General features: G+C 36.5%; 1 long non-coding RNA gene across 1 annotated transcript in view; it reads right to left on the bottom strand.

Moving 5' to 3' along the window:
* The window catches only part of LOC116652899 (uncharacterized), a 123,152-nt gene extending 111,230 nt beyond the window's left edge, over positions 1–11,922 (bottom strand). Inside the window, exon 1 of the long non-coding RNA XR_004306097.2 lies at positions 11,837–11,922. This is a non-coding gene — a long non-coding RNA (uncharacterized LOC116652899). The remainder of the gene's footprint in view (positions 1–11,836) is intronic.
* Between the last annotated feature and the right edge of the window lie 3,610 nt (positions 11,923–15,532).

Here is a 15,532-nt window from a genome sequence, read left to right as displayed (position 1 = left end):
GCACTAAACAATTCCACAGTACAAACGTATTAAAACTGAGGAGATACTCATACAGAAAAATTTGCAAAGTAATATCAGAAACAGAAAATCTTTGCCTACCTCCAGGGTAACTAAAAAGTATAATTATGGTTTTCCAAGGAATATTGCTATGTAAGTTATGATTTTCAAAAGAAATAGACTGTTGATATGATCATGTTTATTTTTAAGGCACAATTAAGTCTTATCAGCATAACACCACACTACTGATTAGTGGTCATAAGACTGTAATTTAAAAACAAAAGAACACTTACAGTTCAGATTCAGTTTTCCTTGAAGTGCAATACAAACCCTAAAATGTTACTGTAATGATCAATGTTTTTAAAGGCTTGACTCGGACATAAATGCGGAATGCACAGACATTAAGAACCATTATTTTCCACTGTTTACAGTATTTTATCACTATAGAGTGCCCAAACACAACAGTCTGTTCTTATTGCTGTAATATGGTCTGTCAGCTTGTGGTAGCTGTCTCTCCTATTTTTTTCTCTCCACTCAGAGCATAAGACTTTGAAAGCTTTCACTGACAGATTGCCTATTTGACAGCAGTAGCATACTGGTATGTATGAAACCAAAACTTAAGTCTGCATTTGGAGTCAAATTAAAATTTGAGCAACTGTGCCAGTTGGAACATCTGTGTAAACCTAAATTTTCTGCTGACAAACAACCATACCATCAGCTGCAGAATTCACAGAGCACCTTAACAAGTGAGGTCTTGAAGACCAAAAACAAAATCCACATCTGACCATGGAGCAGACTACAATGTTTAAGATACTTATCCTGAGTTTCTTTTATATACAATGGAGATTCATATGACCTACTGAAATTATTATATCCTGGAAATAGCATAGAACAGATGTCTAAAATAAGTCAGCAAAATAAGGCAAACTGTCCTATAATTGTCCCTTTGCACCCATTAACTAAAAAAGGATACAACGATTAACAGTTATAGATACATCCAGCTGAGTCAAATGCCATGACATTTTATAGTACTTTATATCTCAAGAAACACTGCTGATAATTCAGCAGAAGTGCCTCTATACCAATGCACGCAGCATGGGAAATAAGCAAGACAAAGAAGCCATGGTGCAATTAGAAAATTATCACCTAATTGCCACCACAGAAATGTGGTGGGATGAACTGTACAACAGTAAACGATGGGTGATAAAAAATTCCTATGCTCATTTCCACCTCTGGGTTTGTCCTCAGTACTTTAAGAATGCCATACAGCTTCTTCTCTATGCTCACTTAGCCGTGAAGTGGAGAAACCACCTTCTTTCACATTTGGAAGTCAGTAACAGATTTACAAAGCTTAATTTCTGTAGGCACGCATTGCTGAATATGAAATATATTCTGGGTTTATAATACTTGAAGTGACCCCCCACAATATTAGAGTAACTAACTTTCTATAGAAATCCCATCTTTCATGCCTTGAGAAAATAGATAGTTTGAAGGAAAAGGAGACTTGATGAAGTTTGAGGTTAATTTAAACAGCAGTAGGTGTATGAAATGTCTGAGGAATATGTAATGTTAAATTTCTGGCAGGAATTGATTAATAGAGGAGTGAGTGGTGAAAGGAGTATGATTAATAGCTTCACATGACTAATTCATTAGATTGCATATGATGCTGTTACATATTGCCTTGCAGGATCCCTTGGAATAGAGGCACATTTTTTATTCTGAAGAAAGTGCTGTGCCATGCAGTTTTCTGCTGCAATTGCTATGCATACCAGCTGTGACAAGTATAGTCTGGTATTTGGGAACTTTTCTTTGCCTCAGTCTCCTATAGCAAGGATGCTCAAGATACAGCTACTTCCCAGGAGGAGCTTACTCTACTGGAGCTTCCAATGAGAGCATTACTGTGGCTACATGCTAACATCTTTCACTGAATAACTGATACAGAAGTGCAAAATAGGATCCAACACTCAACAAAAATCAGTAGATTCCATTTTAATCCAAGTCTAAACCCATAGATCCTCCCAGAGACTGTTTAACTGTAGCCAAAGTAAGGAGGAGGTAGCTGTTGTCACAGAACATATGTTACATCCACCTAATGGGTAACTTCATGTGCTTGGCCATTTACAGTTGTCAAGAACTTTATATTTTTCTTTAAATCTTTAGAAGCCAACTAGGTGTCTAACCAAAAGTCTTCCCCTTGTTGCTTACTGTAACACCACATATACTTCCTCACCCCCCTCACCCTCTATGAAGTTAAAACCCCAGAAAACCAGGACTCATTCTGAAGAATTTACTACAGAAACATCCATTATTATTATCATTGTTTCTACTTAGTGGAAAAGCAATAATGAAAATAAGGTTTTCATAGACATGTTTTTACTTTTGGAAAAAATAAACATTTATGTTTTTACAAATATATAAATATATCAGTTTCATGCACAGATAGAAAACATTCAAAGTGCATTCAGTAATCTGGAGAAAAATGGTTCCAATTAATTGGCAAAAATACTAATAGAACAATAATTTGAAGTTATTTAACATTCCTTGACTAGATGCTCAAGCAATCACTACATTATGAATGAATAATTTTTTGCTCATTTAAAAAGAAAATCAATATGATGCTCATGGAGAAAAAGCTCTCCAAAGTCTCAGAATACATGTAAAGAGTAGTGCACTGAATATGAAACAAGTTATAAACCAGCAGAAAAATCATTAAGGGAAGTAAAAGACACCAGAATGTAGCCATTATCAAAGCTGAAGTTAAATAGGAAAGGGACTTAGTGCCTTGTGTTTCTTTGCTAAGTTAGAAATGAAAGTAAAAGATTAAGTAAGTGCATTTCTAGGTGGAAAAAACAGATGTGGTGTTTCACGAAACAAGTAGAAAATAGAATATGTCTTGCAAACCAGAAAGAGGTAATGATACAGCACCACAGTACAAAGATGCAACAGCAACTCATATCTAGAGAAGCTGCTCCACAATAACACACATCTGGCTCCAGAGGGAGGCTGGGACAGGAACACAAAGGCTCAACAACACTTCACGCATTAGCCAAGGTTCAAACACAGTGGAAGAAAGCTAAAGTTCCATCTATATATTAAAGAGTAAACGAGAAAAAACATGGAATCCTTATGAGTTAAAAAGGACCTTTAAAGATCATCTAAGGAACTATAATTTATAAGGGCATGTAGTAACAGGACAAGGATAAATGGTTTTAAACTGGAACAGGGCAGATTTAGACTAGATATCGAGAAGAAATTCTTTACTGTGAAGGAAGTGGGACACTAGAACAGGTTGCCCAGGGAGGTTCGAGTGCCCCCTTCCTGGAAGAATTCAAGGCCAGGCTAAATGAGGAACCTGGTCTAAGAGCAGATGACCCTGACTATAGCAAGGAGTTTGAAATTAGATGATCTAAAAGGTCCCTACCAACCCAAACCATTCTATGACCTAGTCCAACTCCCCTAGAATGGAGATATCCACAGGTGGATCAGTTTGCTCAGAACACCCATCAGCCTGGCCTTGAACATCTCCATGTACAGGGTCTCCATTAAAATATTATTAATGATAGTCTAAGGCAGATAAAAACAACATCACTTTTGATAAAAAAATATATCAAGCTATTTCCTTAGTAGTAAGTATCAAGTTATTTACTTAGCACCCTGCTTAGCAACTGTCATCTTACTGCATGGTATTTCAGTTAAAAGGACTCAGAAAAAGTGATACATAGTAAGTAAATTAAGATACTGATAAATAATCAGAAGGTTCATTTTTAGCAGGATTTCAGAGTTCTAACCCCACAATTAACATTTTATCAAATACTTGAGAGGATATACAAATTAATCACTAATAACATTCATAAATTATATGAGAAATAGGGAAATGAATGAAGAGGACAGACCACTAATGTGAAATGATCTGGACTGCTTGATATATTGGGCACAAGTCAAGAATGAGTGCCACAACAACTGACACACATAGTAGGGAGGTCAGAAGACCCCATAGAAAAGAGTCTGAAATGGTTTTGGGGGATTTACTAGTAAAGAGCAGTTAAAGTGTTCCATGTAGCATTTAAGAGGCACTGCATTGTACAACACTACGAGCATTTACTAGATATCTGCCATGAAGGGGAACAAGAAAATAAACCTTGTTGTCTTGAGCTAGCCCAAGTGAATTAGCTTTCCCTTTCAATGCACTGGCTGGCTGCCCTGCACTCCTGATGCCGTATGGAAGAGTTGAATGATCATAACTAAAAGATGGCTGATTCTGCCTTAATCACGTGAAGAAGGCTTTATACCAAAACTTATGACAAACTACTTCAGAGAGCAGGTTATAAGCTGTCTATGCTGTGCAATTCAGAAAGATGTTTTAAATAAAAATAAATTTCTGTAAAAATACAGCTTCATCTATACAGTACTTTTTTAAAAAGTGGGTAAATCTCAGAGCTACGTATTCCAATCACATAGCAGTGTTATGCAGCTACACAGCTTTCCTTACCTCAGTTTCTATGCCTTAAGAAGCATTATGTGAAGACACTGGCTTAATTGCAAGCTAGCTGGAGTATTTCTTCATGCAGTAACAACTGAAGCTCTGTAGCGGACGTTCCTGTAAGAGCTGCCTGCACCTTTTCACTTTGTATTGTGTGGTGACAATTTCACTTTCTATTATACGTTCATGTACCATGATACAAATTTAAAAAACAATCTGAAAAAAATCAATTCTATCCTCTCCAAAGATTAATCCAACAGCACTTGGATACAACACACATCATGGGAATGTACCAAAGCCTCACTGCTATAAGTCTTGTTTGTCTCCAGCTCTTGGAGAAGTTGTTGCATTTTGTATATTGCATATTGCCATATTGTTGCATAATGCTGAGTAAGCTATACAATCAGCCCCAGTCTGATTTTGCTGAAGAGGAAGCTTTGCAGTAGCTTAACAGGAGCATCCCATATAAAATACAAGCTGTTTGTCAGATCACGCAATACCAGAAGTTACCACCTTTTTATCCACCATACTCCCAATTAAGTCCAACACTGGTTGGCAAATCACAGCATCACAGATGCCACACACTGGTGTGAACTGAAATTTAGGGAAGGTAAAGACAACTGAACATATATCCTACATTCCAGGACTGCACTGCATATATTAAGCTATGCACAGAAAATCCTTGAGTCTGCACAATATAGATTTGTATTACATTTGCAAATCTACCTGAAACATCTCAGACCAAAAACCTGCATTTGTAAGAGGACAAATTAAAACAGCTGTAAATACAACATTATACTCAACTTTGATAATATTCTGCTGGGGGTGATATAGATGGAAAAGAAGCATAGAAGATAAGTAATAAACTTTAAGTAACAAAAATTGTGTTTGTGGACAGAGCATTTGAATCAGCCTCAAAGAATCATAATTACTTTTAGTCAAAACAGGATAAATCTTTAAAATAAATAAATAAATAAATAAATGAAAATTAGAATATTAAACCATCATAGTCAAGTCACAAAAGAAACATCAGAACTGCTATAAACACAATGTTTTGTACAGACAATCCATCTCTGAAGGCAAATAATTCTATTCTCTCTTCTGCTCACCTCACATTTGACCTCGAGCTTATAACCCAGCAGAGCTATCTACAGCTCTGAGTGACCTACTAATCAGGAAAGTTATGGAGTCACAACTTCAAGATTTTTCTATTTTGTATATTTCCTTCAGTATTCTTTTCAGATGGGAATATTTCAGTTCATTGGTCAGGACATTCTCCAGGGCATGGAGAATTGCATGATGTCTCACTGGTTCAAAAGAAGGGAAAAGAACTTCCCTGAAGATAGAAAAATTAATGCCTTAGAAATTGAATGCATTTTCAATTAGTCTGCTCTGTTCTGTAAGTCCATATAACAGGAAGAGAAGTATTGACCTTATCTCTTTCCTTCATTTGGTATTATTTAAATTTCTACAAAAACATGGCACATGAACAAGAACAGAATGAATCATCCAGTAAGCTGGGTTCCTCTTGTAGTAGCAAAAGCACGATGCGCATCCTAGACTCATTCCAAATTCATACTTTTACAAGAATTCCATCATTGTATTTTGATCCTGGAACTAGGCTGAAAATAAACACATCAGAAAGCAGAGAATCTTTCTACAGCTGTTCATCACAGAAAAGCGTTAGTAAAAGAACAAAAACCACAAACTGGATCTCAATTCAAGCCACCAAAGAGGATCACTGATAAATCACTAACAGCTTCATGTTAACAAACCAACCATAATTACTATCCAACTATTGTGGTTTACCCCAGGGACAGCTCAGCACCACACAGGGAACTGGAAATGAAATAGAACTCGAGGAACGAGATGAATTCTACTTACTAATACAGAAAAGGAAAAGAGATTAATAAAAAGCAGCAATGCATATACAATTACTCGCTCCCCCACTAACCAACACTTGGCAGCCCTGGAACAGCAGCCATGTCCAAGCTGTCCACAGCTTTATAACCTTCTGAATACCACATGGTACACAATGACCCTAGGCCTCAACCAAGGACCACCATGACCCCTCCCCACACCATCACAGCAGCAGCTCCACTCTGGTCCTAGGCATTTTCCCATCACTCAGCAAAAACACTAGTGCGCGATTAATGTCATTTCAGCCGAAACCAAGACACCAACTAGCGTTGAGAGACACATTTGTTGTCCTTCAAAGTACTGCACACACACAAGATACATCTGGATGCAAACTGGGCATCATTTTCTTCCCTTGTTTCATGTTACTCCAATGTCTAGCAAGATCCTTTCGCACAGTAGGTGGTCTAACTGAAGTCCAGGGATCCAGATGCATTACCAGCACTTAATAAGAATTATTTATAGGGTTTCAAGAAGAGTGAGAGATCAATGGATTCTCCACAAGACAGCTTTATCAAGTCATTAAGTTCAGTGGTTCTAACTAGGATCTCACTAATTAGCTCATAGACTCCAATGAATCTATTACCTCAGTCAGTCTTTTATCACCATTAACACACACTTTGAAAAGTATGGAGAGTCAAGGTGTTTGAGCTTAGACTTCCCTGGGAAGTAAGTAATTGATAAAATGTCAAGCTAATTCTTATAAGTTATAAATGCTTTCAATGATACATCTATTCATTACATTACATACTCGTGATCAATTCATTTTAAATTAAAATTATTTGTCCAGTAATACCTGCGGTAATCTAAGTAGAACTGCTGTACTGTTGTATATGCAATAATCCTCATTACAAAGACATAATAGGATTTTAAACATTTCACATACAAACAACATTGGGAAGGCAAATACAGATTTTCTTTTGGCACAGCTTAAAAGTATTTAACAACAGTTCACAGTTCTGACACACAATTTGAAGGCACTGATAATAAAATCCTACTTAATATTTCAATTGTTTACAATTAAAGAAACCACATTCCTACTATGTTTTAGTTGATACTTATAATCAGCCTGTACTCACAGAGCTCCTCTAATCTCCATTGTGTCATTTTTACATTTAAATTGACATCTGCCTGTAGTTACAGTAATTCAGAGGCAGGAAATTGTAGGAATCTTTATTAAATTACCAGTGTTTCTTTTGGGAATATACAGGCTGAATATACAACTTGAAACAGGTTGCCAACACCTTGAGTGTCCTCCAAAACAATTATAACAATGCACTGTTCCTTAGCTAGCAAGTTACAGCAGTAAATTTGTTGTCAGCCTGCAGCACAATACCGCCAGTTCCAACCCAAAGCAAGATCCTCTTGCCTGTGCCTTGGCAGAGGAAAGCAGCTGCTACACAGGCTAAGCCTCCTGGGTCATTCAAAGCATTGCACTGTGCTAAACAACATGCATCCTAGTTCCCTTTTCCAGAAACTGGAGGAGAATGGAGGAGGAAGCTGTTGGCAACAAAAATAAACTCAGCATGCTCATCTTCTGAAAAAGGTTTCCTGCTTATCTACCAGCATTAAATCTGAAGTGAAACACATGTGGTGAAATAGATAATCTATATTCTGATACCTGTAGAAAAGCCACCACATACAAATGAGATCTTTTAATTTCCAAACAAGATGTTTCCTTGCTTTACTAGACAGACTACATTTAATATTTTCACCTTAGATAATTCTCAGATATTCTTTTTCCACTTATGCTATCAAACTACTAGCTATTAAGTATAATTAAATATTTGTATAACACTTCCCACTCCGTGCAACTGTCCCTAATCATACATGTTTGGCATACCATTATAAAAAAGTTATTCCTTTCTGTGATTTTTGCCACAGTATCATCTGTTTCCAAGCCAAAATACACAACCCCAGTAACAACTCCCTAGTGGAAGTCAGTATGGTGTTCTACTCTTATTAATACTCAGAAGTATTATAAGGACTGCTCCAAAAGTAATACCTTCTACTGTATTATGCTTGCTCACATGTCAGAGACACATAATGATGGTATGACAGCAGGTTGAACCTTCCCATCAATATTCTACAACATTTTATTGCCATGTAACAAATGGCAGCAAAGGGGCAAACTGGCAAAATGCTCTGTAGCAGTGTTTTGCAGCTGCTGACTTGCTCTACCAAGTAGGGTTATTGTACTCTTCATATTTGTTATAACTTCCACTGAAATAAATAAAAGGAATTACTTAAAGAGTAACCTATATAATTTGCTCAAGAACTTATAGGTCTTAAATAGCTATAAAAAGAGCAATACATTCATTATATTAGTAAGGAGACTGTAGTATGCAGGTAGTTCGCTTCTGCTTCTCCCATGGTATTCTATGCCTTGCATACACTGCTGTATTTAAGAGCAGACAGGCAGTTTTACGTAAACAGCAGCATGCTGATTTACGTTCTTTCACATACTTCAGGCACAACCTACAGCTACCAAACCTTGTTAGAAAAGGTAATTGAGAGGTTTGTCAATACAATCAGGCTACTGGGGAATGTTTTCAAGGATGAAACCTCAGAAGAAAAGCCCTGACACTTCATGAGGCAACTATAGGTTACACAGTAAAAAAGTAATTTTGCTGTAAGCAATAAATTTACTGAACACAGTTCAACAGGAGAAAATATTAAGGTAGATGAATAAAGTATAAGGGTTCAGGAAAAAATCATCTTCAGGCAAAGTTGTTCTGTAACTGCTCATGGCAAGATACCTCCTATCACCTTGTCTCTAACTAGAAAAGCCAGAAGGTTTTCTAGCATGTATAATTAGCAGTTTGTTATTGCCTTTGACACAAGTGATTAACAGCAGATTCTCTGTAGTATTTCTAACTTATTTAATACAGTTTTACTTTCATACTAGATTTTCCTTTCACTACTTCTAGCACTTAGAATATATGCTAGATAAGAATGGCAATCTGGTCTTCACTGCTCCTTTAATTCCCTCACCGAGCATCTGACCTTCCTTTGATCTTGTCTCTATACTTGCTCTGTTGGAGATTCAGGAATGTGTAAATTGTCCACAGCCTTTAGTAAGGCCTGCTAACCACAACCACTTCCTCACAGTTGTGTGTTTTGAGACAAGTCCCTAGAGGTACCCATATACATACCTTTCAGGTCCTCGACACCATCTTTTGGACAACATACAGCAGTTATTCCCCTTCTGAACAGCACATTACTTAGTTTCACATAAAGCTCTGCTCCCACAATTTCACAAAGTTTGCAAATGAAAAACGTAATGTGAAATACCATCACAAAGTGTTAAGGGACAATGAACAAACGTTTGTTATTAACCAAGTCCTTTCAGTTCAATGATTTGAGCACTTGATCACTGGTCCAAAACCTTAAAGTCCAGAAATTAAAAAAGCTGAGGATCTGAAGTGTCTTAAAAGCACATGTACTTCATTCAGAATACTTTCATAACCTGAAGATTTTCAAGAAGCAATACAGAAAGTAATTAAGATGTAGGCCCTTCAGTGGCAGCAAGTACAGCAAGAATAAAGCATTAGGCAATCTTTGGCACTCTGCTTTGCATGGTCACATGACAGTTCTATATCAAATTTAATATTAGCTTGGAATTGGCATACTGGCAGTTAGATAACAAGTCCAGTTGTACATCACAATTAAACAGGATTTTAAAACATTCAAAAAACACAGAAAATACATTTACTGTAATCTTGAAACCAAGCAGTTACACAGTTTATCAAAGAGACTGCACCAATATAAAGCAACACACTTCCTATGAGTTTCTACATCTGACAGCCAGCATCCATATCCTAAGCATGACTGTAGTGACTACTTGCTCTTCAGATTTTTTCACCTGTTTATGAAGTGTGATAGGATACATACTTTTTAAAGTCTGTCAAAGTTGTTCCTTCTGCAAAGTGAACTGTTCAAATTACTTACAGCTCTCTTTAGAACCATTATCTCCACGTTAACAGACTGTCAAAGAATTTGAAGGCATAGGAGAGGCTAGCCACTTTCAATCTTTGTTTTTACAGACTTAAGTTGCTTCAGATTCATGCAACTGAAACTTCGGAACATAAAATTTAATTCTGAAGATTAATTTTGGAATTTTTTGTACAAACTAAGGTCTGTTTTGCCTTCAAAAGTTGCATTATGAGCTCTTTTTTTTTTTTTTTTTTTTTTTTTTCCCCTTCAGATGAACTGGTTTTGGAAAAAGCTTATTAGGGATATTTATTTTATACCAACACTGAATGTGCTTAATCTAATCATTCCGTCACTATTCCCTAGTTAAATGCAGTTAGCCTCATAATTACTCACCGTGCCTCAGTAAAACTCAGCAACGTCAACTCCCTATGACAATAGCTGAAGTAAATGCCTGCAGAACCTGTATAGCTGTTTAAATAATTCATGTAATTCTATAAGCTTCTCATTATCTCCCCATATGGCAGATGGAAAACACTGTAAAATTACCTTTTGTTTTCAAAAACAACCTGTGAACGCCTCAAGATAAGAAACAAAGCCATGTCTCAGACGCTCTACAAAGCAATAGTTGAACGGATCTACTTAGTATAAAGCTTAAAGCCCAACAGTGTAGGGCAACTTCAGGACGACTAGCACAACTATTCACACTGCAAAGCAGCAGTTAAAGCGGAATTCAATCTCAGACTTCATAAATCTGCATCTCGAACATCGGAACTACTGGTGCCACCCATCATCTACACTGAGAACAGTCTTCATGTCAATCTCCTATTTGCAACGGTTCTTGTATGTTCCCCCTATCGTTTTGTACAATAGAAATCAATACAACAGATTTTCGTGCATCTTTGATAGATTATTCCTGCTGTCTCCTAACTGACTTGCCACTCCCCGGGACATCTCTGAAGTACTGCTTTTGAAAGCAATGCTTAAGCGGCAACAAATAAACACCAAGCAAGGAACACCTACAACATATTTCATTAAATCTTATTTTACAAAATCCCCAGGCATAAGTCCACACAGCCTACTTTTCAAGTAGTGTAATACGTGGTATATCAGCAGGCTATACTTAATGAATTTAGTCTCAACACATATCCCAAAGGGAAATAAATAAATAAATAGATCCAACAAGAATTACTTCCACTACCACAAACACTGACTTCAGGATAGAACCTTGTTCAACAGAACCCTACAGGAACATAAGCAAAAAATAAAAACAAACAAACTACGCCGAACAACTTTCAGATGCATTTTAAAGCAAGGGCCAACGGACAGATCTCTGGTAGGGATATCTAAAGTTAAATGAGCTTCAGTACTTTCTGCCAGTAAACAGCTCGGAACAGAGACTACAGTTAAAACAGACAATCCCACCTGCCTAAAGCAAGCAATTTTGCTGTTCCTACTCAAAGGCCACATGTTCTGTAACAATTCTATAGCACGGTCTCCACACCTTACCTTGACTCGTGGCCATCTCAGCAGGTTTTGTCCTGTTCTGCCCACCAGCCGATGGTTAGCTGAACGGCCCGTACCCTTCAACTGAGCTCAGGGAAGACTGCGCGCAGTAAAAAGGCTCCACCACATTATGAAGTCACAAGTCCCAAGCACGGGGCGTAGTCACTGCGTAACAAACAGCTGCTCTGCGTCAAGAAGCAGCATCAGGAGAACAACTCCACGAAAGCCCTGTTTGTGGAGAGCCCTTTCAGCAGCTCTCGTTGCTGCAAAGATCTACCAGAGGACGGGCACAGTTTAGACAAAGAACGTGACTGAAAGCAGGTCCTTTGTAACTTTGCTTATGAAAGGCGGCAGGTGTGCTGGACTACTCTTCCTGACCAATTTGCAAAGGGTGTGGGTCTGTCAGGGCAATTAAGATCAATGATGGCACTCGGGACCTGACTCTTTAATCTGCCTTGGGAAAACGGCTGTGCAATTCTTACACTTTACCTGGGAACCAATGAAAAGAAAGCCAGGCTGTAGCAGCAAAGCACGAACAGAAAAAAGGTTCTCGGTGTTTCTCAAGAGCAAGGATCTCTTATTGTATTTTTCCTGTTTGCTGGTAAAGAACTTCAGATGAGTGATGATTTAACATAGTCTGAAAAATAAACATAGTCTGGAAATAACTAATCCTTTTGACCTCCAGTCCTGAAAGTATATTAGATACATTTTAAAGAAAACATGCATATATTCTGAAATGTATTATTCACTGTAATTAACATTTTATTACTAATTCAAGCTAGATACTAGGAAAAACTTTACTGCAAGAGTGGTCAGACACTGGAATAGACTTCCTATAGATGCCTGTTAGTGTTCAAGAGGAATTTGGGTAATGCCCTTAATACGATTTTAATTGTTAACCCTGAAGTGTTCAGACAGTTGAACTTAATGTTTGTAGGTCCCTTCCAACTGCACTGTCCCATTCTAACTAAAGCTGTATCTGTTGACTAGAGAAGTAACAACTTCATTTTACGTTTTGATTAAACTAACAATAACATCTTTGTTTCATACATATTTATACTTTTTTTTTTCTGCTTTCAGTGCAATTTTGCACATAATAATCAGTAATAGAATATTCTTTCTCAAAGTAGCTTTATTTAGATGAATTTGCTGTAGAGCTTAATTCATATTAAGCTAACTGAAATAGAGGTTTCCTTTTCTAGCTTATTTTTTCTAATTAAGTTCCTGCTTAATCACTTTAGTATAGTTTTGTAACCGGCAATACATCTTTCTGTTACAGAAGCAAATTTATTTCTACTTTTTCTTTCTATTGGCAATTAAAGAGGTTAACTATAATTTATGTGATCTTGTCCTAAGGCTATCTGTAAGGATGAACAGAATATGAAGATACTAGGACACATGTAGTAAGAGAAGGTGACCTGTGATTTCCAAAGACTTTAAATGTTATTTTAAGAATATAAAATATGCTCATTCTGAAAGGAGAAAGAGCCATTTACAACAATGCTACACCTGCATCTTATAGGAAGATACAGTGATAAGTCTCATAAAAGGGTGTGTTTTCGATGCTTCTGATGGTATGGACTAAAAATGAAATACATTGATAGATAATGCACTAGTCAGATGAGTAGTCTGATCAGGTATTACATGGGAGTACATTGCCATACAAAGTCTTCTTTATATGCTGTGACATTTCTCAATCTTCATGGCATATTAGTGGAAGCTTTTGTAAACATGCAATGCAATCTGCAATTCTGTCAGGCCTTTAAACATAGGTGATGCTTGATCATCACATTCAGTCAATAGCACTCACACAAAAAGAAGTCCAGATATCTGCAGTTTAAGAAAATATAGAGGTAGAAATAGGCCTGCAGAAATATTACTGAGTGTGTTTGTGCACCCAGAGCAGATCTCACTGATTCCCTGTGCAGTCAGTTAAATACAGGCTCAGACAGCAATCAGCGCTGTATGGAGCCTTACCAGCAATTTCATGAAGTGACGTTTCTGAAGCAGGGACCTTTCTAATCAACTAAATGCAAAAAAAAAAACAAAACAAAAAAAAAAAAAAAACAACAACCCTGGATATATGGAGTAAGAAAAACATACTATAAACTTTCAGTAGAAAAGATGAAAATGCCAGGAAATGCAAATACAAGAAAGCTAAGCAAAACAGAGCATTTAGAGTTTATGTTCAGATTAAATGGAAATTATATGGAGTGAACCTTATTTGATGTGAACTTCTTCACAGGCCTGACCCTGAAGGGCTGCTAGCAGTCCACCTTTACTACTTGCATGCCTATGGACTGAACATTTAAATGGCCAGCTCTTAATTTAACTACAATTCCCACACTGTATGAACTTTAAGTTCCAGTTCCCCCAACTGTGTAATCAAAAGAAAATCTGTGCTTCATTTTAGAAGTTCCTAGTGCTCACAGCTCTGAAGAAAGGAAGGAGAAATTTAACTCAAATGAGCCCTAAGACTTCTGAGGCCAGAAGACAAATAAATATAACTTGTTTGAAAATCATCATATTTAAGTCACTTCTATTTTTGCCTGTGCCATACCAGTTTATGAGATTTGTGCACTCCATAGGAAATTTTCATCTGTACCCTTAAGAGCTCTGAAATAGATGCAGACTATAAAAACAGAAATATCTATATCTCACAAACCTTGTATAAACACAGTGTATGTTCTTGCACTTTATACCCTCCTCAACAATTAACTATTACAGATTGCAGTAAAAAAAAAAAAAATAAAAAAAATCACACTCACCCTTTTCCACAAAGCTATTTTTTGTTTCTTTATTTTCCGTCATGTACAAATTTAAAACTACTATTAAATTTATGATTTCTGCCTATGTCAGGGAAAAAATACTTCATTGATGCACAGAATCGGAAAATGCATGCATATATATATATATATGTGCTCATATAAAATGTGTTTGTTTGTCTGTTTGTTTGCCATCAGATAAATAAAATTTGGTTTATAACCTTCTATTTCTGTACGTCCTGAAAGCACAGACTATTTTTTACAACAAAATTAAAAATAGACTTGTCTTTGTCTTTTCACCTCCACTGTGCTATTTTAGTTAAGGGAACAGTGCATTTAAGAGAAAGATACAGCCTGTTATGATTGCCCTTGCTATAAGCTGCCTCATGAATGAAAAGCTGAATTTACTCACATAGCTTTAATTATAACACTCACATGAATAATCTCAATAAAAATATATTATTTATTTATTTTCATAATTTGTTCCCTAAAGCCAAGAAGTCTGTCTTCTTTGGCAGAACAAATATATACTAAAGAAGCATTAGTAGATTTGTTATTGTTACTAGTTTCATTGTTATTTCTTTCTTCCATCCAATCCAAAAGAGCTTTGATTAAGAGGATTGTGGGAAAAATATTTTGACAATAAAAACAACCTTCTTAGTAGGTATCTGCCTGCTGGGTAATAATAAGAAATTTATTAAATTTTGGTATCTTAAAAGTGTGATTTGCTACAGTGAATTGTGTTATGGAAATCTATAACAGATCTTATTCTTGGGCAGTTTTAGCATCTGCCACTAATCCTGCTTTATTTAATTTTGTATCAACTTTATCTTCCCTGACTTTGGAATGGTGAGAGTTTACATTGCACACTGAAGACACTTATTTTGAACATATTCCAATCTTTTTAAAGCTGAGCCCAGCTGTTGGTAATTCA

The sequence above is a fragment of the Coturnix japonica genome, chromosome 2 (assembly GCF_054131305.1).
Source record: "Coturnix japonica strain WE chromosome 2, WE-NBRP24, whole genome shotgun sequence".
NCBI lineage: Eukaryota > Metazoa > Chordata > Aves > Galliformes > Phasianidae > Coturnix > Coturnix japonica.
This window is presented reverse-complemented; position numbering and strand designations above follow the sequence as displayed.